This window comes from Gavialis gangeticus, unplaced genomic scaffold (genome assembly GCF_001723915.1).
Source record: "Gavialis gangeticus isolate Ggan-Ray unplaced genomic scaffold, GavGan_comp1, whole genome shotgun sequence".
NCBI classification, from domain to species: domain Eukaryota; kingdom Metazoa; phylum Chordata; order Crocodylia; family Gavialidae; genus Gavialis; species Gavialis gangeticus.
Genome location: NW_017729025.1, coordinates 40,036,646 through 40,049,859, shown reverse-complemented (window position 1 = coordinate 40,049,859; position 13,214 = coordinate 40,036,646).

The following is a 13,214-nucleotide window of genomic DNA, read 5'->3' as shown; positions in this document are numbered from 1 at the left end:
AACCCAGTAAAAACTCCTTTCAGCAAAAAAGCACTTTCTATTTGGCAAGGTTGTGAAAGGGAAATCATTTATACTTTTTATTTTTTTTAATTATTTCTCAGCAACCAAAGGAATAAAGACAATGAATTCTAATTTATTTAACCTTAATAGCCTCTCACTGAAGCACTGCGACTCATCTTCAGACCTGATTCAGGCAAAACTTCCACTAAAGCCAAGAAACTGGGTAGGCAGGATCCATGCTCATATTCAAAGTTGCAATGTTTCATATGTTAACATAGGTTTTTTAAGAAGGCATTTTGTAGTAAATACAGTATAGCTCTGTCTTGTGTTCAGAGATTTGTTGCCGACTCACGCTTTAAGAGCAGGCTTCTAAAAACGAGCAAAGTCAAAACTGGTTCAATAGAAACCACGTATTGTATCGCTAAAACACACACCAACTTAAACCAGTGAAATACTGGAATAAGACAGTACAGTCTGGAAATGACTTCCGTGTTTCGATTTTCTTTTTCTCTTTTGTGCCCTGCTCTCTTATGACAGTTATCTTCAACTGGGCAGGATTTAAATAAATAAAAATTTGAAAAAAAAGAAAACAAACATCTCATTCTGCATGACCCTAATTGGCAAATTCATAAAGCCCCTTCCTCTCACAAGGGCATCTGCTTGAATGTTGAGCCACGTATGTGGTCATTTCTAAGCAGACACGAAGCCCCGCGGTGGCCGGCCAGGGCGCGGGGGACTCCCGGGCGCTGAGCCGGGACGAGCCCCGCTTGCACGTGGCAGTGACGGGAGCGGCCCCAGGAGGGGAAGGGAAGGGAAGGGCCGCGCGGGGCGCTGCAGCCCGGGGCTGACAAGACCGCTCGGCGCTTTCTCTCCCGCCCCGCAGCCCCCGGCTCCTTGCAGCAGCAGTAGCAGCTGCGGGGTCTGCAGCCCCGGGCCCGAAGAGGCGGCTCCGCTCGGGCTACCCCCTTCCTTCCTCTCCCCCCGGACGCCGGGGGCCGGGCTCCGCCCGCGAGCAGCGCCCCACCGGCAGCGGCAGCGGCACCCCCGCGGCGCAAGGAGCAGTCACCCGCCCCACGGCCCGGCCGTGCCCACAAAACGCCTGCCGCACTTCGCAGCCAGCATCATTACTTGACGCATTGCAGGTCGGCTGCGGCCAATCGAGAAGCTCGGCTCTTCGCAGGAAACCACTGCAGGGTCCCGTCAGCCAATCGGAGAGCCCTTGACAAAGAAAGGCGACCTAGAACGCCTCGGCAGCAATTTGCTGCGTGTTGGCGAATAGCGAAGGAGAAGTAACCCTCCGCGAGAAAATATAATCCCTCTCTCCTATGCATTCACGTGCGAGCGGAGCGCTTCCTCAGAGCGCCAAGGGGCGCGGCGCGTGGAGAGCGGGTTGGGTCGGGCTGGAAGATCTGCTAGGTCCCTTCAGACCCTAAATCTATGAAACTATGGGTCGGGTAGTGCAGTGCTGGAGTATCCGCTGGGTCTGGCTGAACCCACCCCTGCGAGAGCTTCCCGCTCTTGGCATGAGCTGCTCCTGCAAGGGCAGCGCTGAGCTCACGGGAGGTCTGGGGGAAGCAGAGGAGCGAGGCGTCTGGTAGCTTAGCTTGGATCCCCGTGGGTTATTGATGAATTCGCCCCTGTGTGGAAGGAAACAGCCTGGCTTTTTGGAGGCGGGGGGGACCGCACCTCAATTAAAGCAGTTTAAAGTGACTCGAGGAAAAAAGCTGGGGTCTCACTGCTGGCAACGTTCATATGAAACGAAACTCAGCTCCTAATGGGAGCCACCCCTCATCTGAGGGAGCTGTGGTTGTGGGCAGCAGTGATGGCGGCAGGAATGACATCTGGGCGGGCCCCCACTGGTAATGGAGGCTCTACTGAAAGGTCTGGCCACAGCAACATTGTCTTTTGCAAATGATGTAAAACAGCAAAGCTCGGCCCCCAAACACTTTCAATGTCATCCCTGTGCTGCTGCCTTTCGGCGTGCACGGTTGAAAAAATGCCAGTTTGTGCATTCAGTTAAGCTTGGCTCGGATTGGGGTGGGGCTCTGTGTTAGTTGGGCAGGCTGTGCCATCAAAGCCTACCTGTGGCTGTGTCCCTGCTGGATAGCAGTGCTAGGTGCCAGCCTTTTGAGTGTGCTGCGGAGGCTTCAGTGTAGGCCCAAATTGCTTGTGTTTCTGAAAGATCCCTGAGCTCAGAAGTAGAGAGACTGATACATGAATCATGTGGAAAAGCAAAATGCTAAGGCTTTTATTGGGCAGGCGGTCAGTTTAGATTATTCTAATGTTACCTGCGGGTCTTAACATGAATCCTTTACAGTTCAATGCAAACTCCCATGTTTTGGGGGAGCTTCTGTATCTGCAAGAGGAAGAGAGGGGAAAGCATCTGTTTTTAAGTAGCTTAACCCCATGATAATAACAAGTCTATTTTTGGTTCCACGCATCTTTGCTTATTCAGTGTTTAATAGTTTTTCATTTGTATTTTGGTAAAGGACATTGGTGCCCTATATACACCTAAAATAGGTGAGAGAGAGAGAGCAGAAGCAAAATGGAATGAATTCTGTATTAGTCCACAAAGAGGCCTATGTAAAGGATGGTGTTCTCACACTACAAAAATGACATCAGTATTGGCAAACTAAAGACTAAAATGGAAGACTAATAAAAAGGAAACTCATGAGATTTATTTCTTTAATGTATAAAAGTCCCAGGAGCAATGCAATCATACCTTAAAGACTTAGGCATTTCAACATCATCACCAATACCTTCATGTCCACAAAATAGCCGAAAACATACTAAAAATAAGTGGCTCATAGGCATCTAGCACACTTCTGCTACGCCAGAAATAACAGCAAACCAGGTAGGCACTGGGGATGATTAGTGCTGAATTCCCTGTTTGGCAGTAAATGTGCACACAGATGTCTGAAGTAGGTGAGGATTTTAGGCATATTCTTAGTTCAACAGAAGCTGAAATTTGCCAGGCTTGGAATTAAGCAGGCAGGATAGAGATTCAGTTAGAGATACTAGATCTACTGAGAGCAGTACTTACACAGAATATATGGTAAAGTAAGTTCAAATAGCTCTGATTTTCTGGTTTCAAGAGGAAGACAGGAGTTTCTTTTTCTGTACATGACCTCTGGAGCTATATCAATGAGCTGAGGTACTTAAAGATGAGAAGACATGAATGTCCTGATGGTTACGCTTGTTCTAGAAGACCCGGGACACTGCACATATTCAAGTTCTCAAGGCTGAGTACTTTTGGTTCAAAACAATTAGAAAACCAGGAACTGGATTCCAGGTGGAAGAGGAAATACATTAACAGGATGATGAGAGAGATTTCAGGATGCTTCAGAGGTTATTGTCATTTCCAGTGAAATTGTTCTGGGTTTTTTTTTAATTCTTTTCATTAAGGAGATTTTCCAAATTAAATTCCCAGATGTTTAAGTACTGTGACACCTGGATTTTGCCATCTCAGGTAGGCAGAAGAAAAGCAGACTGGTTGCTATGTCACACTGGCACCAAGGGATGGAAGATTTCAAAACTGATAAGAGTTGGATGCTTGCATGCCATATTGCTGCACAATTTAGGGTTTGGTTTTAATACTAATTGGTGGGTGACACAAGAAACTTTTGCCATATTAGTTGTTTGTATCTTGTGGCAGACCTTCTGCATATAACATGGCTGTTCAAAGAAATGGTGTGATTATAAATCTTTCTTCAGGAACTTAAAACAAGTGATGTGTAGTTTATTAACTGTCTGGGAGTTTGACCTTCAGTGTCACTAATTTAGGACTAATTTAGGATACCACTTTTCACCTCAGGTCCATTCAGCAGCATTACAGACTAGAACATCAGGTGCTTCTCAGACTCCAGCATTTGAAATCTAGTACAGTGAGTCAAGTTGGTTTTGGTCTCATGGCTTCTTATCCCAAGAAGTTTTAATCTGTACAAACTGGGAGGCAAACTCCTTAGTTAAAATGACAGATCAGATCTCTGGTGTAAACTGTCATAGCTCTACTGATTTATATCAGCACTGTCCAACTTTGACATGGCCAAGGGTCACAACCACATGGGCTGCACACTGTGTGAGATATATGCTGTGTTTCCAACATGCTCTCCTGCCCCAGCAAGGCTCCCTCCCCCACACTGTGCTGCATCTTCATTGTAATAGATAGTTCATTTCGTTGAATATTTTGTTATGCTGCTTGGTTTCTGTATCTGTCAGCTATTCCTTTCTGCTCTCCAGAAAGAAAAGGACATGACCCAGAATTACCACAGATGAATTAACACAGGTTAAAAAATGAAAAAGGTCTAGCTCAAGGGTGGGTAAATACAGCCCGTGGGTCAGATTTGGTCCACCAACTGATTGTACCTGGCTCGCAGGCAGCTGGCCACAAACTCATGGAATACAGCTTGTGGGCAGCCAGTGGCTCCAGCTCCAGCCGCTTCTGCCCAGTGCTGATGTGGCAGCATCAGCTGTGGATCCAGGCAGAAGCCCCGATCTCCACCCAGAACCTGCTGGCCACATCAATAACTGATGGCAGCACCCACCCAGGGCTGCTTCCACCACACTGGGCAGATACTGTTGTAAGCTGTGGACATGGTTGGCAGGTTCTGGGCAGGGTGGGCATGGAAGCAGGGAAAGAGAGTGTGACAGGACAAACTCTCAGGCCCAGTCACAGTGCTGGCCCACCCACCTGTCTTTGGGCAAGCCACCCACTTTACTCGCCTGCCATTCCTTGTTAAGTAATTAAGTGGGAGGCTGGTCTTTAAGCGCCCTGGTGTCAAAGAGTGGTTCTCACATGACTCCGGCCTACCCTTTATCGTCTCCCATGCCTCACAGATGTCATCCAGTTTGTTCAATAGCTTTGGCTTGCAGCTGGGTCAAACTCAGACCTTTATAAAGCCTCTCTCACTCCACCCTGTTCGGGGTTCACTCACTCTGGCCTGCTCTCACTGAGCCACCATCGCTCTGCCCAGTCCTGGGCCATACACACACTTGAGTGGTTCCCATAGGACTTCAGGCTTGTCCTTGCACTCCTTGGGTAGCCCTGGCTCAGCCTTTTGGGTTCCTTCCTTGGCCCTCATCTGAGCAGTGACCACTCAATTAGCCCTACTCTGGGCTGACTCTGACCCTAGCCCCTCACCGAGCAGCACATCATTTTTACCCCCTCCTTGGAGTCAACACTCTGCCCCTTCTGCTGGGGCTAAGGGGTCTTCCACCCCTGTAGCCTCAGGTGCCTCTACCCAGTGTGCCTGAGCCCTACACCCGTGTAGGGCTCAGGTGCTTCTGTGTAAGTGTGCCTTCCTCCTCCCCCCCTCACAATAACCCACTGGATGCTAGGGGCTGATGGGGGTGTTAAGGCACCCCTACCCACCTTTCACCGGGGAGGTAACATGTCTGGCATTTCCTGAGGACTCCCTTACCACAAGGAGTCCCACTAGGCCACCCTTCCCCGGCAGGGTGCAATTTCAAGATGTACCCAGGACCATGCAGGCCTACTGGCCCTGGTCTTATCCCTACTGGGGTCTGAGATGTTCCTGAGCTGTTCTACCTCAATTGAGCCCTCTACTGTAGCCAACTTCTGCTGGCTGCTGCTGTCATGGCAGCATGTATGCTGGCTAACCCCTATCTTCTTTTCAGCAGTGATGCCCTCCCCCTTGAGAGGATCTTTGGCCTATTTGAGGCCCTGGCCCTCCCTCCAGGCTAGCTGGAGTACTAGGTAGCTCCATCAAGCCCTGGCCTGCCCCTCGTGGTGGGCTCAAGAGCCCTCCAGCCTTTCAGCCCTGGCCCCCTTACATTGACCAGTCTAGGGGTCAGAAAGCCTAGCAGCTGCTGCCCTCCATGGACAACAGGGCCCTCTTCTGTGCCCCAGTAGAGAGCCCCAGGCCTCACTTCTGCTAGATCTACTCAGGGGCTTGCCTAGCCCCTTGGTAGGCCTACAAACAATAAGCCCCATTCCAGGCTGAGTCCAGCTTTTTTCTATGCCAGCTGCCTTTCCTGGGACTTGAGACACCATTGGGCCTCTAGGAACCTCCTACTATCCCCATAGTTCCTCCCTTACTACCAAGATGTTTCCTGAGCCACAGCGCAGCCAGATGTTCTTGCTCTCTTGGCTGCTGGCAGCAAACTGCTGCCCCAGCCCTGAGAGCCAGGATGTTAAAACGGCTGCCTCATCAAGGCTGGCCTGCACCTGTCTGCTGCCTGCTCTCCTCCTTAAAGTGGTTCCTAGGGGAGACTTCCCCTGCTGCTCACAAAGTAGGCTCCCTCCCAGCCTGCAACAGCCCTTAAGTGGCGAACACCCTGTTGGTGCTCCACCACACAGAGAAATAGAGAGAGAAGAGTAGCCCTCGAGAGGACACCAACGCTCATTAATTGGCCCTCCAGCCAAAATAATTACCCACCCCAGTCTAGACATTGGAATCAACACGTGCAGATTCTCGATGTCTGTGGTGTTCAAGGTGTTCACCTCCATGTCAATAACCAGCATTTCCAACAATCACGTTATAAAAAGGCCTTTTTACTTACATTTGTACAATATTGGGTTGTGATTGTGCAACCATTTATTCAAGGGTCTATTCCTTACATGTGTAAATAATTCCACTGAAATAAGTGGAAGTTATAGCACCTCAGAACTGTTCATTAAATTAAACTTAAATTTTCATTCCAAAACTAATGGGCAAGCTTGGATCATAGGAAGACTCAGATGAGAAAGGCTTCCTTATGAAAAAAGGGTTAAATAATGCCCAAAAAATCCCTTTTAATGATTTCTATTGTATAAAACGTTTGAAGTACTTTACATTGTTATCTCATTTTAACGTTAATGAATACAAATCAAAATAAAAAAGAAATAACTTTAGAAAAGAGCTAATTTCTCAGGCTCTGCAACTTTTCTTTAGAACCTTGAATTCTGAAATAGTTTGTCCTTTATTAAGTAATTTTAAATTGCTAACTGTTTCAAAATTTTTTGCTAACAGCTACAACTGTTCAACTTTTATCCATTTGTGAGAGCAGTGAAATTTGGAACTTTAAAGTAAACCAATATTCTGACTCACTATGTTTTTTAATGTGTTCTTTAGAGAGGCGATGACTCCTCAAAATCATTCCAAAGAGCTGAATTTGATACAGCTTTTATTAGTTGTTTGTTATACTGAATATGAGGATTCCAGAGCTACTAAAGTAATAAACTAACATTTCCATTAGTTAGAGTAGCTGTTGCTATGTGCATCTTTTAAAGTGAAGTATTTAAAACAGTGTCCAGTAAAACATTTAATTTTCTTTGACAGGTTCATTACCTATAATGGTTTTCAGGGAGTCTAATTTGAGTGAATGTAAACTAATGGTGATGATGCTGATATGAGAAATACCTAACGTGTTTTAACAATGTTACTTCTGTTCAATTTTAAACTATAATTTATTCTCTTCAGCTTCTATTTTCACAAGAGAAAGAAAAATATAAGCAAGCATTGAAGAACAAGTGATGTAAGAAGAGGTGTGTTTGGACATGAATTAGCCCATTGTCTATTTTAACGTAATTTTTAATGGGCATGAAGGCTGAGAATTGAGTTATAAGCTGTTTTCACATACTTCCAAGTTTCTTAAAAAAAAATTCAGGGGACCATAAAATAAGATTATTTTTAAAGTTAGCACAACACTTGTTTAAGCCATATTTAATGTAGAAAAAAAATACTTTTCTTTGGGTGTACAAAAACACCCAAATCCTGTAACTTTGAACCTGTAGAGTTGTATGACTAGTCCCGTATGCATAAGTATTTCTAGAACTGGGATTTATAAAATTTCTTGTGTACAAAAAATAACAAAAATATCTCTAATCACTTTCAAAATAATTGGTCCTGAGTGAGGCCAATTTACATAGCAACATATATAAACATACCTTAATTAATTAAAAATGGTAAATAATACTGTGCTAAGCGGTTTAAAATCAGTTTTATACATCAGATTTAGTTATCTACAATGGAGTTGGTTAACATAAATGTGTAATAGGAATTTCAGTTAGTTGATAAAGTGGGGTTTTACAATAAGTGTAATGCTGTAATTTCCCTGTGGAGATCCAAAATTGCATATGTTTTTGACTGCATCAGTGTGGGGACACGAAATCATCAAAATATGGGAAGATTATGGTTTTCTTTTCATTCAGAAAAAACAATGATTTACATTATTTTGATATTACAGTTACAACTTTTTAAAAATCCCAGGTCAGAAAATGCAAAAATTAAAGTAACACTTTTGACTCTGTGTGTGTGTATGCGTGTGTGTGTGTGTACGTACGTAGGCTTCAGAGTTTGAAAGCTGCCTATAGCATTTGGACATCCAGTTCCCATTAATTTTAATGGGTACTGGTTATCCAGGTCCCTTAGACAGCTTTGAAACTCTGGAACTGTATGCAATAATTAATTTGTTGAAGAGCCTCAGATATGCCACACTATTCTAGTTTCCTAGAAGGGAACTGAATGGCTTCCTCTGGAACAAATGCAACACTAGTATGACATTGTATAGATACAACCTAACCAGCACTGGTGAATCTACAGCTATTGACAGCATGAATGTCCCTATTGTCCCTGTACTGCAAATACTTATGCAGATGTTTAATATTTTAATTCAACAAGATTACTCACAGGTGTTAAGATCTACTCTAAGTGCACTTGTCACTATAATGCCTGAGTGTCTTTCAATAGTATATTAAGCAACATGAGTAAGGTCCTACCAAATTCACATTGGAAGTGGGCTGTGCTGCGGCTCCTTTAATTTTGCAGGTTCCCTTGTGCACTCCCACCCACTGATTGGTGGAGCGGCCCCGCTTATGGCACACTTCTGATCAGCAGGGAAGTGAAAATCGTGGTTTTAAATTTGGCACTGTTTTTGCCTCCTTACCAGTCAGCAGCAAGCAGTGGGGCCACCAGGGCCCCTTGCCTAATCAGCAGTGCAGAGGCAAAAATGGTGCCAAGTTTAAAACTGCGATTTTCACTTCCCTGCCGATCAGGAGCAAGCTGCAAGCAAGGTCCCTCCACCAACCAGTGGGGGCGGGGGGGAAGGGAGTGCGCAGGGGAACCTGCAAGATTAAAGAAGCCACAGCACTGCCACCTTCTGTCATGAATTCAGTAGGGCTCTAAACATGAGTAACTTCTGCCATATATTTGTTCCATCCTTTTCTCTCCTGGGAGAGGTTTCTGCGAAGCTGTTTTGTTTTGAAGTTTTTATATTATATATATTATATATTAAGTTTTTATATTATATTTGAGGTAAGACTAAGGTGGATAGAAAACTTGCTGGGTCATTGGGCTCAAAGGGTAGTAATCATTGGTTCAATGTTTAGTTGGTGCTGGTATCAAGTCAAGTGCCCCAAGGTTTAGTCCTGGGGCCATTTTTTTTCAATATCTTTTATCAGTGACCTGGAAGATGGAATGGAGTGCACCCTCAGCAAGCTTGCAGATGACACCAAGCTGGCAGGAGTAGTAGATACACTGGAAGGTAAAAGTAGGAATCAGAGACCTTGACAAATTGGAGGATTGGACTAAAAGGAATCTTATGAGGTTCAATAAAGAGAAGTGCAAAATCCTGCACTTAGGATGGAACAATCCCATGCACTGCTACAAGCTGGGGACTGACTGGCAGTCAGTTCTTCAGAAAAGGACCTGGGGTTACGGTGGACAACAAGCTGAATATGAGCCAACAGTGTGCCTTTGTTGCTAAGAAAGCTAACAGCATACTAGGTTGCATTAATAGGAGCGTTGCCAGCAGATTCAGAGGTGATTTTTTCCCCTTTTCTGCACTGGTGCGGCCACATCTGGAGTACTGTGTCCAATTTCCCCGCCCCTCCTCCCCCCAAACTCTGTAGGAGTGTAGGGGGTGAAAAGATGTAGACAAATTGGAAAGAGTCTAGTAGACTGTAACAAAAATGGTTAAAGGACTGGGGCACATGGCTAATGAAGAGATGGTGAGAGAACTGGGCTTATTTAGTTTAGGGAAGAGAAGACGGGGAATTTAATTGCAGCCTTCAACTACCTGAAATATGGTTCCAAAGAGGATGGAGCTAGATGGTTCTCAGGGGTGGCGGATGACAGAACAAGGAGCAATGGTCTCAAGTTGTAGCAATGGAAGTTTAGGTTAGATATTTGGAAAAACTCTCACAAGGAGGGTAATAAAGCACTGGAACAGGTTACCCAGAGAGGTTGTGGAATCTCCATCCTTGGAGATATTTAAGATCCAGCTAGACAAAGCCTTGGCTGGGAAGACATAGTTGGGGATGGCCCTGCCTTGAGCAGGGGGTGGGACTAGATGACCTCCTGAGGTCCCTTCCAACCCTAATTTTCTATAATTCTATGAGAAAACAACTTATAATATACACTCATGTTGCTTTATGTTCATGCTACATAAAAAACAAGATCAAAGAAGTGGTAAAGATCCTGAAGTTTACAATAGTACTTAGTTTTGGTGGAAGTTCATATCACAGTATTAGACTGGCTTTTAAGAAATTAGGCAGGATAAGGGCCTAAAACTGTAACCTTGTTATATTAAGGCAATTTTTAAAAAATGTAATAATATAGGAAATGGCATAGATACAAAACTCTCTGTTACAAAGACTAGTGTAGCTAAGAAATAATTTGCTAATATTACAAGTTAAACTCTTTTAGTCAACATGATTCATAGATGATTTATGGTATAAAGTAACAATTTAAAACTGCAAACCTCACTTGTCAGAAAATAGTTTATTCCTCATATTTGTAGCATAGCTTCCTTTTCAGAGTAAAAACCTTAATAGCCACAGAGGCACTAAATTTTAGTTTTAGGTGAGAATACTAGCTGACTCTCAGACTGAATCCAGCTCCAACAGAGGTTAGTAGAAAGACTCCTTTTGACTTCATTGGGAGCTGGATGACACTATATGAGATCTTGGGCAAGTCATTTGACTTCCTTGTACATTAGTCAGACTAAAAGACTAATCCTATATTCCTTGCATGCCCCAAAGTCTCAGTGTCAGTTTTGGGTGTAGAAGGAATACAAGAGGGGTATCTAGTTGTATGGGTGATAGCAAATTTTCAAAGACTAGTCAGATGCTAATGGTTAGATACGCATTCTACATTACTTTAAAAAAGAAAGCTTAATGAAAGAAAAAATGCCATCCTGTGCCAGCTGACAGCATGGAAAATCCCAGTAATATTAAAGTAGTAAAATATTAATATTCTGCCCTTTTATATTAATCACTGCCATCAAATAATATCTCAAATGAGGAAAGATTCATTTACTGTTAGTCTGAACTTCATTCTGGGTCACTAGCTTTTGTAGATTTCAATCACTGAATATTGCAATTTAACAAAAATGATAACAGAACTAAGTATTTGTCATTACCCACAACTGAAGTTCTTCAATCCTTAAGTAAAATGAACTGTGTTAAAATTATATTAAAGTAACTTTATTTTAAACGTTATCAGCCTGTAGCATATATTATATATTCAGTATAAACAGGCATGAAAAAGACAAAGATAAATAATGAGATTAAATATGCGTACATTCAATCTACATGTTTAATCTTTGCAAACTGGGCATTTCCATAAGTAGCTCTTCTTTCAAATTTCTCCACAACTGTCCAGAACATTGCAATGCTACATATTCTTTCCTCAGTACTTTAATTTAGCTCCCGTCACTTTAAACATGGGCAATATTTTTGCATCAGTGGAAGAATGCAAGCTTACATCAAGATAAGTGTTTAAACATGGGAATAAAGTAAAGTACCTGCATTCATGTTGAGACACTAAATAAGTGGTTTGACTTTCAGAGGTGCTTAGCATGACCTGGTACCATATCTTAGATCTCCCACATTTTAAAATTTTGGCCAAAGACCATAGGACTAGGTTAAATGCCTGTCTTTGTAGGATAATCATGGATAGTTGTTAGTCCAATACTTGAGTATGATTCTTGTTTCACTAATAAGAGTTTTACCTGAGTCAGGATCAGGTACAGTATTTGTACATTGAATTTCTGAGTCTTGAAAGAAGCATGTTACTATTAATTTCTCCAAACAAAATATTTTCCTGTGGTTTCTGTCAAACATCCCACTATATTTTCTAGAAAACACAAGAAAAAGTAGTCTAAAATGGTTGTGCTAGCTTTGTGAACAAGGATCAATTGACATGTTTTTTCTCTGCAAGTAATCTAACTTAGGTGCTTAGTTGTAAAAATGTGCTCTGTGTCTAAAACGAATGCCACAAAACCACCCACCTTTGCGAAATCTTTAGCTGTGAGTATGGCTTTCTACACTCTTTGTTATGGAAGGAAAGTTACCAAGATTTTGGGACCAAAATGTGATGCATTAAATATGAGGCTATTTTATCTGTTGGGGAAAGTCTCCCAGACTGCAGATAACTAGGTGTTGTGTCAAACCTACCAGTCCAGTTACCAGAGAAACTAATAAATAGTAACTCCAGTTGTAGGCCTTCTGCAATGTAGCATTCAGCAATTAACAGCCTCACTGGATTTGCCTTTATTTAAAAAGCTTGAGCTAAGCCTTTCCAAAAAACCTGAGAAAAATCTATGAGGACAAATTGTGTTTTGGGCCCAAAGCCAAACCTAAGCTAGAAACATCCTGAAGGACAAGAGGGAGCTCTGCTCCACAGGGCACCTCTACAGCCAAACCGTCCGGGCCAGATGTTAGGTCCGCTTTTGCCGTGACCCCGGGCCGGGCCCCTGTGCACAAGGCAAGCTGCGGAGCGGTGTCCGGCGCGTTAGGGACAGGATGGACCCGATCAGGGATCCACACGAGACCCGAGAGGCCGGGCTGAGCTGAGGGATGCTGATGAGGCGCTGCGCGGCCCGGGATTGGGAGCAGGACCGCCGAGTGCCGCCTCCCACCCCTCGCAGCTTGCGGAGAAGCGGGCAGCAGCCTGGGCGGGGGGTTTCCTGTGCAGCCGGAGGCTTAGAGAAAGCTTCTAATTTATTGTTTGGGAAAAAGAGGAAGCGGCGGACCTGTGTCATCCCGGCCTCCCCCGTCGAGCCCCCCAGTCGCTCCATCCCGGGGCTGGGGCTGCTTCCCCGGGGCGGTCCCGAGGGTTTGCCCCAAGTGGGTCCGTGCTCCGGCGATGCCGCCCACTGCTCCACACCACCAGGCCCGCGTGTCCCGGCTGAGACGCAGCCCGCGCCCGGACCGGCAGGCGACGGCGCCAACCCCAAGCGCGGGGCGGGCTGGGCAGGGCCGGGCGGGCGGT